We start from the raw sequence: 12,697 nt of genomic DNA, 5'->3' as shown, positions 1-12,697 counted from the left end.
TCGGAACCCTCTGAAGACTATAGGGCCAAAGGAAATATCCTCCGATAACAAACAGAAAGAAGCTTTCTGAGAAACTTCTTTGTGTTCTGTGAAATCATCTCACAGAGTTACAGCTTTCCCCTCAAGAAGCCTTTCGCTAAGACAGTTCTTGTGGAATTGGCAAAGTGATATTTGGAAGCCTATAGAGGGCTACGGTGAAAAAGGAAATATCCTCAGATGAAATCTGGAAAGAAGCTTTCTGAGAAACTGCTTAGTGTTCTGTTAATTCATCTCACAGAGTTACATCTGTATTTCGTGGATCTCTTTGCTAGCCTTATTTCTGTGGAATCTGAGAACAGATATTTCGGGTCCCATTGATGACTATAGGGCCAAGGGAAATATTCTCCGATAACAAAGAGAAAGAAGCTTTCTGAGAAACTTCTTTGTGTTCTGTGAAATCATCTCACAGAGTTACAGCTTTCCCCTCAAGAAGTCTTTCGCTAAGACAGTTCTTGTGGAATTGGCAAAGTGATATTTGGAAGCCCATAGAGGGCTATGGTGAAAAAGGAAATATCCTCACAGGAAATCTGGAAAGAAGCTTTCTGAGAAACTGCTTAGTGTTCTGTTAATTCATCTCACAGAGTTACATGTGTATTTCGTGGATCTCTTTGCTAGCCTTTATCTGTGGAATCTGAGAACAGATATTTCGGAACCCTTTGAAGACTATAGGGCCAAAGGAAATATCATGCCAAAACAAAGAGAAAGAAGCTTTCTGAGAAACTTCTTTGTGTTCTGTAAAATCATCTCACAGAGTTACAGCTTTCCCCTCAAGAAGCCTTTCGCTAACACAGTTCTTGTGGAATTGGCAAAGTGATATTTGGAAGCCCATAGAGGGCTATGGTGAAAAAGGAAATATCCTCAGATGATCTCTGGAAAGAAGCTTTCTGAGAAACTGCTTAGTGTTCTGTTAATTCATCTCACAGAGTTACATCTGTAATTCGTGGATCTCTTTGCTAGCCTTATTTCTGTGGAATCTGAGAACAGATATTTCGGATCCCTTTGAAGACTATAGGGCCAAAGGAAATATCCTCCCAAAACAAAGAGAAAGAAGCTTTCTGACAAACTTCTTTGTGTACTGTGAAATCGTCTCAAGGAGTTACAGCTTCCCCTCAAGAAGCCTTTCGCTAAGACAGTTCTTGTGGAATTGGCAAAGTGATATTTCGAAGCCTATAGAGGGCTATGGTGAAAAAGGAAATATCCTCAGATGATCTCTGGAAAGAAGCTTTCTGAGAAACTGCTTAGTGTTCTGTTAATTCATCTCACAGAGTTACATGTGTATTTCGTGGTTCTCTTTGCTAGCCTTATTTCTGTGGAATCTGAGAACAGATATTTCGGGTCCCATTGAAGACTATAGGGCCAAAGGAAATATCCTCCCATAACAAAGAGAAAGAAAGTTTCTGAGAAACTTCTTTGTGTTCTGTGAAATCATCTCACAGAGTTACAGCTTTCCCCTCAAGAAGCCTTTCGCTAAGACAGTTCTTGTGGAATAGGCAAAGTGATATTTGGAAGCCCATAGAGGGCTATGGTGAAAAAGGAACTATGCTCAGATGAAATCTGGAAAGAAGCTTTCTGAGAAACTGCTTAGTGTTCTGTTAATTCATCTCACAGAGTTACATGTGTATTTCGTGGATCTCTTTGCTAGCCTTATTTCTGTGGAATCTGAGAACAGATATTCGGATCCCTTTGAAGACTATAGGGCCAAAGGAAATATCCTCCCATAACAAAGAGAAAGAAGCTTTCTGAGAAAATTCTTTGTGTTCTGTGAAATCATCTCAAGGAGTTACAGCTTCCCGTCCAGAAGCCTTTCGCTAAGACAGTTCTTGTGGAATTGGCAAAGTGATATTTGGAAGCCCATAGAGGGCTATGGTGAAAAAGGAAATATTCTCCGATGAAATCTGGAAAGAAGCTTTCTGAGAAACTGCTTAGTGTTCGGTTAATTCATCTCACAGAGTTACATGTGTATTTCGCGGATCTCTTTGCTAGCCTTATTTCTCTGGAATCTGAGAACCGATATTTCAGATCCCTTTGAAGACTATAGGGCCAAAGGAAATATCCTCCTATAACAAAGAGAAAGAAGCTTTCTGAGAATCTTCTTTGTGTTCTGTGAAATCACCTCGCAGAGTTACAGCTTTCCCCTCAAGAAGACTTTCGCTAAGACAGTTCTTGTGGAATTGGAAAAGTGATATTTGGAAGCCCATAGAGGGCTATGGTGAAAAAGGAAATATCCTCCAATGAAATCTGGAAAGAAGCTTTCTGAGAAACTGCTTAGTGTTCTGTTAATTCATCTCACAGAGTTACATTGTATTTCGTGGATCTCTTTGCTAGCCTTATATCTGTGGAATCTGAGAACAGATATTTCGGATCCCTTTGAAAACTATAGGGCCAAAGGAAATATCCTCCGATAACAAAGAGAAAGAAGGTTTCTGAGAAACTTCTTTGTGTTCTGTGAAATCATCTCACAGAGTTACAGCTTTCCCCTCAAGAAGACTTTCGCTAAGACAGTTCTTGTGGAATAGGCAAAGTGATATTTGGAAGCCCGTAGTGGGCTGTGGTGAAAAAGGAAATATCCTCAGATGAAATCTGGAAAGAAGCTTTCTGAGAAACTGCTTAGTGTTCTGTTAATACATCTCACAGAGTTACATGTGTATTTCGTGGATCTCTTTGCTAGCCTTATTTCTGTGGAATCTGAGAACAGATATTTCGGAACCCTTTGGAGACTATAGGGCCAAAGGAAATATCATGCCAAAAGAAAGAGAAAGAATCTTTCTGAGATACTTCTTTGTGTTCTGTGAATTCATCTCACAGAGTTACAGCATTCCCCTCAAGAAGCCTTTCGCTAAGACAGTTCTTGTGGAATTGGCATAGTGATATTTGGAAGCCCATAGAGGGCTATGGTGAAAAAGGAAATATCCTCAGATGAAATCTGGAAAGAAGCTTTCTGAGAAACTGCTTAGTGTTCTCTTAATTCATCTCACAGAGTTACATGTGTATTTCGTGGATCTATTTCCTAGCCTTATTTCTGTGGAATCTGAGAACAGATATTTCGGATCCCATTGATGACTATAGGGCCAAAGGAAATATCCTCCGATAACAAAAAGAAAGAAGCTTTCTGAGAAACTTCTTTGTGTTCTGTGAAATCATCTCACAGAGTTACAGCTTTCCCCTCAAGAAGCCTTTCGCTAAGACAGTTCTTGTGGAATTGGCAAAGTGATATTTGGAAGCCCTTAGAGGGCTATGGTGAAAAAGGAAATATCATCAGATGAAATGTGGAAAGAAGCTTTCTGAGAAACTGCTTAGTGTTCTGTTAATTCATCTCACAGAGTTACATGTGTATTTCGTGGTTCTCTTTGCTAGCCTTATTTCTGTGGAATCTGAGAACAGATATTTCGGGTCCCATTGAAGACTATAGGGCCAAAGGAAATATCCTCCCATAACAAAGAGAAAGAAAGTTTCTGAGAAACTTCTTTGTGTTCTGTGAAATCATCTCACAGAGTTACAGCTTTCCCCTCAAGAAGCCTTTCGCTAAGACAGTTCTTGTGGAATAGGCAAAGTGATATTTGGAAGCCCATAGTGGGTTATGGTGAAAAAGGAAATATCCTCCGATGAAATCTGGAAAGAAGCTTTCTGAGAAACTGCTTAGTGTTCTGTTAATTCATCTCACAGAGTTACATGTGTATTTCGTGGATCTCTTTGCTAGCCTTATTTCTGTGGAATCTGAGAACAGATATTTCGGAACCCTCTGAAGACTATAGGGCCAAAGGAAATATCCTCCGATAACAAACAGAAAGAAGCTTTCTGAGAAACTTCTTTGTGTTCTGTGAAATCATCTCACAGAGTTACAGCTTTCCCCTCAAGAAGCCTTTCGCTAAGACAGTTCTTGTGGAATTGGCAAAGTGATATTTGGAAGCCTATAGAGGGCTACGGTGAAAAAGGAAATATCCTCAGATGAAATCTGGAAAGAAGCTTTCTGAGAAACTGCTTAGTGTTCTGTTAATTCATCTCACAGAGTTACATCTGTATTTCGTGGATCTCTTTGCTAGCCTTATTTCTGTGGAATCTGAGAACAGATATTTCGGGTCCCATTGATGACTATAGGGCCAAGGGAAATATTCTCCGATAACAAAGAGAAAGAAGCTTTCTGAGAAACTTCTTTGTGTTCTGTGAAATCATCTCACAGAGTTACAGCTTTCCCCTCAAGAAGTCTTTCGCTAAGACAGTTCTTGTGGAATTGGCAAAGTGATATTTGGAAGCCCATAGAGGGCTATGGTGAAAAAGGAAATATCCTCACAGGAAATCTGGAAAGAAGCTTTCTGAGAAACTGCTTAGTGTTCTGTTAATTCATCTCACAGAGTTACATGTGTATTTCGTGGTTCTCTTTGCTAGCCTTATTTCTGTGGAATCTGAGAACAGATATTTCGGGTCCCATTGAAGACTATAGGGCCAAAGGAAATATCCTCCCATAACAAAGAGAAAGAAAGTTTCTGAGAAACTTCTTTGTGTTCTGTGAAATCATCTCACAGAGTTACAGCTTTCCCCTCAAGAAGCCTTTCGCTAAGACAGTTCTTGTGGAATAGGCAAAGTGATATTTGGAAGCCCATAGTGGGTTATGGTGAAAAAGGAAATATCCTCCGATGAAATCTGGAAAGAAGCTTTCTGAGAAACTGCTTAGTGTTCTGTTAATTCATCTCACAGAGTTACATGTGTATTTCGTGGATCTCTTTGCTAGCCTTATTTCTGTGGAATCTGAGAACAGATATTTCGGAACCCTCTGAAGACTATAGGGCCAAAGGAAATATCCTCCGATAACAAACAGAAAGAAGCTTTCTGAGAAACTTCTTTGTGTTCTGTGAAATCATCTCACAGAGTTACAGCTTTCCCCTCAAGAAGCCTTTCGCTAAGACAGTTCTTGTGGAATTGGCAAAGTGATATTTGGAAGCCCATAGAGGGCTACAGTGAAAAAGGAAATATCCTCAGATGAAATCTGGAAAGAAGCTTTCTGAGAAACTGCTTAGTGTTCTGTTAATTCATCTCACAGAGTTACATCTGTATTTCGTGGATCTCTTTGCTAGCCTTATTTCTGTGGAATCTGAGAACAGATATTTCGGGTCCCATTGATGACTATAGGGCCAAGGGAAATATTCTCCGATAACAAAGAGAAAGAAGCTTTCTGAGAAACTTCTTTGTGTTCTGTGAAATCATCTCACAGAGTTACAGCTTTCCCCTCAAGAAGTCTTTCGCTAAGACAGTTCTTGTGGAATTGGTAAAGTGATATTTGGAAGCCCATAGAGGGCTATGGTGAAAAAGGAAATATCCTCACAGGAAATCTGGAAAGAAGCTTTCTGAGAAACTGCTTAGTGTTCTGTTAATTCATCTCACAGAGTTACATGTGTATTTCGTGGATCTCTTTGCTAGCCTTATTTCTGTGGAATCTGAGAACAGATATTTCGGAACCCTTTGAAGACTATAGGGCCAAAGGAAATATCATGCCAAAACAAAGAGAAAGAAGCTTTCTGAGAAACTTCTTTGTGTTCTGTAAAATCATCTCACAGAGTTACAGCTTTCCCCTCAAGAAGCCTTTCGCTAACACAGTTCTTGTGGAATTGGCAAAGTGATATTTGGAAGCCCATAGAGGGCTATGGTGAAAAAGGAAATATCCTAAGATGAAATCTGGAAAGAAGCTTTCTGAGAAACTGCTTAGTGTTCTGTTAATTCATCTCACAGAGTTACATCTGTATTTCGTGGATCTCTTTGCTAGCCTTTTTTCTGTGGAATCTGAGAACAGATATTTCGGATCCCATTGAAGACTATAGGGCGAAAGGAAATATCCTCCCATAACAAAGAGAAAGAAGGTTTCTGAGAAACTTCTTTGTGTTCTGTGAAATCATCTCACAGAGTTACAGCTTTCTCCTCAAGAACCCTTTCGCTAAGACAGTTCTTGTGGAATTGGCAAAGTGATATTTGGAAGCACATAGAGGGCTATGGTGAAAATGGAAATATCCTCAGATGAAATCTGGAAAGAAGCTTTCTGAGAAACTGCTTAGTGTTCTGTTAATTCATCTCACAGAGTTACATGTGTATTTCGTGGATCTCTTTGCTAGCCTTATTTCTGTGGAATCTGAGAACAGATATTTCGGATCCCTTTGAAGACTATAGGGCCAAAGGAAATATCCTCCCAAAACAAAGAGAAAGAAGCTTTCTGACAAACTTCTTTGTGTACTGTGAAATCGTCTCAAGGAGTTACAGCTTCCCCTCAAGAAGCCTTTCGCTAAGACAGTTCTTGTGGAATTGGCAAAGTGATATTTGGAAGCCTATAGAGGGCTATGGTGAAAAAGGAAATATCCTCAGATTAAATCTGGAAAGAAGCTTTCTGAGAAACTGCTTAGTGTTCTGTTAATTCATCTCACAGAGTTACATGTGTATTTCGTGGTTCTCTTTGCTAGCCTTATTTCTGTGGAATCTGAGAACAGATATTTCGGGTCCCATTGAAGACTATAGGGCCAAAGGAAATATCCTCCCATAACAAAGAGAAAGAAAGTTTCTGAGAAACTTCTTTGTGTTCTGTGAAATCATCTCACAGAGTTACAGCTTTCCCCTCAAGAAGCCTTTCGCTAAGACAGTTCTTGTGGAATAGGCAAAGTGATATTTGTAAGCCCATAGTGGGTTATGGTGAAAAAGGAAATATCCTCCGATGAAATCTGGAAAGAAGCTTTCTGAGAAACTGCTTAGTGTTCTGTTAATTCATCTCACAGAGTTACATGTGTATTTCGTGGATCTCTTTGCTAGCCTTATTTCTGTGGAATCTGAGAACAGATATTTCGGAACCCTCTGAAGACTATAGGGCCAAAGGAAATATCCTCCGATAACAAACAGAAAGAAGCTTTCTGAGAAACTTCTTTGTGTTCTGTGAAATCATCTCACAGAGTTACAGCTTTCCCCTCAAGAAGCCTTTCGCTAAGACAGTTCTTGTGGAATTGGCAAAGTGATATTTGGAAGCCCATAGAGGGCTACGGTGAAAAAGGAAATATCCTCAGATGAAATCTGGAAAGAAGCTTTCTGAGAAACTGCTTAGTGTTCTGTTAATTCATCTCACAGAGTTACATCTGTATTTCGTGGATCTCTTTGCTAGCCTTATTTCTGTGGAATCTGAGAACAGATATTTCGGGTCCCATTGATGACTATAGGGCCAAGGGAAATATTCTCCGATAACAAAGAGAAAGAAGCTTTCTGAGAAACTTCTTTGTGTTCTGTGAAATCATCTCACAGAGTTACAGCTTTCCCCTCAAGAAGTCTTTCGCTAAGACAGTTCTTGTGGAATTGGCAAAGTGATATTTGGAAGCCCATAGAGGGCTATGGTGAAAAAGGAAATATCCTCACAGGAAATCTGGAAAGAAGCTTTCTGAGAAACTGCTTAGTGTTCTGTTAATTCATCTCACAGAGTTACATGTGTATTTCGTGGATCTCTTTGCTAGCCTTTATCTGTGGAATCTGAGAACAGATATTTCGGAACCCTTTGAAGACTATAGGGCCAAAGGAAATATCATGCCAAAACAAAGAGAAAGAAGCTTTCTGAGAAACTTCTTTGTGTTCTGTAAAATCATCTCACAGAGTTACAGCTTTCCCCTCAAGAAGCCTTTCGCTAACACAGTTCTTGTGGAATTGGCAAAGTGATATTTGGAAGCCCATAGAGGGCTATGGTGAAAAAGGAAATATCCTCAGATGATCTCTGGAAAGAAGCTTTCTGAGAAACTGCTTAGTGTTCTGTTAATTCATCTCACAGAGTTACATCTGTATTTCGTGGATCTCTTTGCTAGCCTTATTTCTGTGGAATCTGAGAACAGATATTTCGGATCCCATTGAAGACTATACGGCGAAAGGAAATATCCTCCCATAACAAAGAGAAAGAAGGTTTCTGAGAAACTTCTTTGTGTTCTGTGAAATCATCTCACAGAGTTACAGCTTTCTCCTCAAGAACCCTTTCACTAAGACAGTTCTTGTGGAATTGGCAAAGTGATATTTGGAAGCACATAGAGGGCTATGGTGAAAATGGAAATATCCTCCGATGAAATCTGGAAAGAAGCTTTCTGAGAAACTGCTTTGTGTTCTGTTACTTCATCTCACAGAGGTACATGTGTATTTCGTGGATCTCTTTGCTAGCCTTATTTCTGTGGAATCTGAGAACAGATATTTCGGAACCCTTTGAAGACTATAGGTCCAAAGGAAATATCATGCCAAAACAAAGAGAAAGAAGGTTTCTGAGAAACTTCTTTGTGTTCTGTGAAATCATCTCACAGAGTTACAGCTTTCTCCTCAAGAACCCTTTCACTAAGACAGTTCTTGTGGAATTGGCAAAGTGATATTTGGAAGCACATAGAGGGCTATGGTGAAAAAGGAAATATCCTCAGATGAAATCTGGAAAGAAGCTTTCTGAGAAACTGCTTAGTGTTCTGTTAATTCATCTCACAGAGTTACATGTGTATTTCGTGGATCTCTTTGCTAGCCTTATTTCTGTGGAATCTGAGAACCGATATTTCGGATCCCTTTGAAGTCTACAGGGCCAAAGGAAATATCCTCTGATAACAGAGAAAGAAGCTTTCTGAGAAACTTCTTTGTGTTCTGTGAAATCATCTCACAGAGTTACAGCTTTTCCCTCAAGAAGCCTTTCGCTAAGACAGTTCTTGTGGAATAGGCAAAGTGATATTTGGAAGCCCGTAGTGGGCTGTGGTGAAAAAGGAAATATCCTCAGATGAAATCTGGAAAGAAGCTTTCTGAGAAACTGCTTAGTGTTCTGTTAATTCATCTCACAGAGTTACATGTGTATTTCGTGGATCTCTTTGCTAGCCTTATTTCTGTGGAATCTGAGAACAGATATTTCGGAACCCTTTGGAGACTATAGGGCCAAAGGAAATATCAAGCCAAAAAAAAGAGAAAGAAGCTCTCTGAAAAACTTCTTTGTGTTCTGTGTAATCATCTCACAGAGTTACAGCTTTCCCTTCAAGAAGCCTTTCGCTAAGACGGTTCTTGTGGAATTGGCAAAGTGATATTTGGAAGCTCATAGAGGGCTACGGTGAAAAAGGAAATATCCTCAGATGAAATCTGGAAAGAAGCTTTCTGAGAAACTGTTTAGTGTTCTGTTAATTCATCTCACAGAGTTACATGTGTATTTCGTGGATCTCTTTGCTAGCCTTATTTCTGCGGAATCTGAGAACAGATATTTCGGATCCCTTTGAAGACTATAGGGCCAAAGGAAATATCCTCCGATAACAAAGAGAAAGAAGCTTTCGACAAACTTCTTTGTGTTCTGTGAAATCATCCCACAGAGTTACAGCTTTCCCCTCAAGAAGCCTTTCGCTAAGACAGTTCTTGTGGAATAGGCAAAGTGATATTTGGAAGCCCATAGAGGGCTATGGTGAAAAAGGAAATATCCTCAGATGAAATCTGGAAAGAAGCTTTCTGAGAAACTGCTTAGTGTTCTGTTAATTCACCTCACAGAGTTACATGTGTATTTCGTGGATCTCCTTGCTAGCCTTATTTCTGTGGAATCTGAGAACAGATATTACGGGTCCCATTGATGACTATAGGGCCAAGGGAAATATTCTCCGATAACAAAGAGAAAGAAGCTTTCTGAGAAACTTCTTTGTGTTCTGTGAAATCATCTCACAGAGTTACAGCTTTCCCCTCAAGAAGTCTTTCGCTAAGACAGTTCTTGTGGAATTGGTAAAGTGATATTTGGAAGCCCATAGAGGGCTATGGTGAAAAAGGAAATATCCTCACAGGAAATCTGGAAAGAAGCTTTCTGAGAAACTGCTTAGTGTTCTGTTAATTCATCTCACAGAGTTACATGTGTATTTCGTGGTTCTCTTTGCTAGCCTTATTTCTGTGGAATCTGAGAACAGATATTTCGGGTCCCATTGAAGACTATAGGGCCAAAGGAAATATCCTCCCATAACAAAGAGAAAGAAAGTTTCTGAGAAACTTCTTTGTGTTCTGTGAAATCATCTCACAGAGTTACAGCTTTCCCCTCAAGAAGCCTTTCGCTAAGACAGTTCTTGTGGAATAGGCAAAGTGATATTTGGAAGCCCATAGTGGGTTATGGTGAAAAAGGAAATATCCTCCGATGAAATCTGGAAAGAAGCTTTCTGAGAAACTGCTTAGTGTTCTGTTAATTCATCTCACAGAGTTACATGTGTATTTCGTGGATCTCTTTGCTAGCCTTATTTCTGTGGAATCTGAGAACAGATATTTCGGAACCCTCTGAAGACTATAGGGCCAAAGGAAATATCCTCCGATAACAAACAGAAAGAAGCTTTCTGAGAAACTTCTTTGTGTTCTGTGAAATCATCTCACAGAGTTACAGCTTTCCCCTCAAGAAGCCTTTCGCTAAGACAGTTCTTGTGGAATTGGCAAAGTGATATTTGGAAGCCCATAGAGGGCTACAGTGAAAAAGGAAATATCCTCAGATGAAATCTGGAAAGAAGCTTTCTGAGAAACTGCTTAGTGTTCTGTTAATTCATCTCACAGAGTTACATCTGTATTTCGTGGATCTCTTTGCTAGCCTTATTTCTGTGGAATCTGAGAACAGATATTTCGGGTCCCATTGATGACTATAGGGCCAAGGGAAATATTCTCCGATAACAAAGAGAAAGAAGCTTTCTGAGAAACTTCTTTGTGTTCTGTGAAATCATCTCACAGAGTTACAGCTTTCCCCTCAAGAAGTCTTTCGCTAAGACAGTTCTTGTGGAATTGGTAAAGTGATATTTGGAAGCCCATAGAGGGCTATGGTGAAAAAGGAAATATCCTCACAGGAAATCTGGAAAGAAGCTTTCTGAGAAACTGCTTAGTGTTCTGTTAATTCATCTCACAGAGTTACATGTGTATTTCGTGGATCTCTTTGCTAGCCTTATTTCTGTGGAATCTGAGAACAGATATTTCGGAACCCTTTGAAGACTATAGGGCCAAAGGAAATATCATGCCAAAACAAAGAGAAAGAAGCTTTCTGAGAAACTTCTTTGTGTTCTGTAAAATCATCTCACAGAGTTACAGCTTTCCCCTCAAGAAGCCTTTCGCTAACACAGTTCTTGTGGAATTGGCAAAGTGATATTTGGAAGCCCATAGAGGGCTATGGTGAAAAAGGAAATATCCTAAGATGAAATCTGGAAAGAAGCTTTCTGAGAAACTGCTTAGTGTTCTGTTAATTCATCTCACAGAGTTACATCTGTATTTCGTGGATCTCTTTGCTAGCCTTTTTTCTGTGGAATCTGAGAACAGATATTTCGGATCCCATTGAAGACTATAGGGCGAAAGGAAATATCCTCCCATAACAAAGAGAAAGAAGGTTTCTGAGAAACTTCTTTGTGTTCTGTGAAATCATCTCACAGAGTTACAGCTTTCTCCTCAAGAACCCTTTCGCTAAGACAGTTCTTGTGGAATTGGCAAAGTGATATTTGGAAGCACATAGAGGGCTATGGTGAAAATGGAAATATCCTCAGATGAAATCTGGAAAGAAGCTTTCTGAGAAACTGCTTAGTGTTCTGTTAATTCATCTCACAGAGTTACATGTGTATTTCGTGGATCTCTTTGCTAGCCTTATTTCTGTGGAATCTGAGAACAGATATTTCGGATCCCTTTGAAGACTATAGGGCCAAAGGAAATATCCTCCCAAAACAAAGAGAAAGAAGCTTTCTGACAAACTTCTTTGTGTACTGTGAAATCGTCTCAAGGAGTTACAGCTTCCCCTCAAGAAGCCTTTCGCTAAGACAGTTCTTGTGGAATTGGCAAAGTGATATTTGGAAGCCTATAGAGGGCTATGGTGAAAAAGGAAATATCCTCAGATTAAATCTGGAAAGAAGCTTTCTGAGAAACTGCTTAGTGTTCTGTTAATTCATCTCACAGAGTTACATGTGTATTTCGTGGTTCTCTTTGCTAGCCTTATTTCTGTGGAATCTGAGAACAGATATTTCGGGTCCCATTGAAGACTATAGGGCCAAAGGAAATATCCTCCCATAACAAAGAGAAAGAAAGTTTCTGAGAAACTTCTTTGTGTTCTGTGAAATCATCTCACAGAGTTACAGCTTTCCCCTCAAGAAGCCTTTCGCTAAGACAGTTCTTGTGGAATAGGCAAAGTGATATTTGTAAGCCCATAGTGGGTTATGGTGAAAAAGGAAATATCCTCCGATGAAATCTGGAAAGAAGCTTTCTGAGAAACTGCTTAGTGTTCTGTTAATTCATCTCACAGAGTTACATGTGTATTTCGTGGATCTCTTTGCTAGCCTTATTTCTGTGGAATCTGAGAACAGATATTTCGGAACCCTCTGAAGACTATAGGGCCAAAGGAAATATCCTCCGATAACAAACAGAAAGAAGCTTTCTGAGAAACTTCTTTGTGTTCTGTGAAATCATCTCACAGAGTTACAGCTTTCCCCTCAAGAAGCCTTTCGCTAAGACAGTTCTTGTGGAATTGGCAAAGTGATATTTGGAAGCCCATAGAGGGCTACGGTGAAAAAGGAAATATCCTCAGATGAAATCTGGAAAGAAGCTTTCTGAGAAACTGCTTAGTGTTCTGTTAATTCATCTCACAGAGTTACATCTGTATTTCGTGGATCTCTTTGCTAGCCTTATTTCTGTGGAATCTGAGAACAGATATTTCGGGTCCCATTGATGA

This window comes from Macaca fascicularis, chromosome 9 (genome assembly GCF_037993035.2).
Source record: "Macaca fascicularis isolate 582-1 chromosome 9, T2T-MFA8v1.1".
Lineage (NCBI taxonomy): Eukaryota > Metazoa > Chordata > Mammalia > Primates > Cercopithecidae > Macaca > Macaca fascicularis.
The sequence above is the reverse complement of the archived record's forward strand: the minus strand, read 5'-3'. Positions refer to the sequence as shown.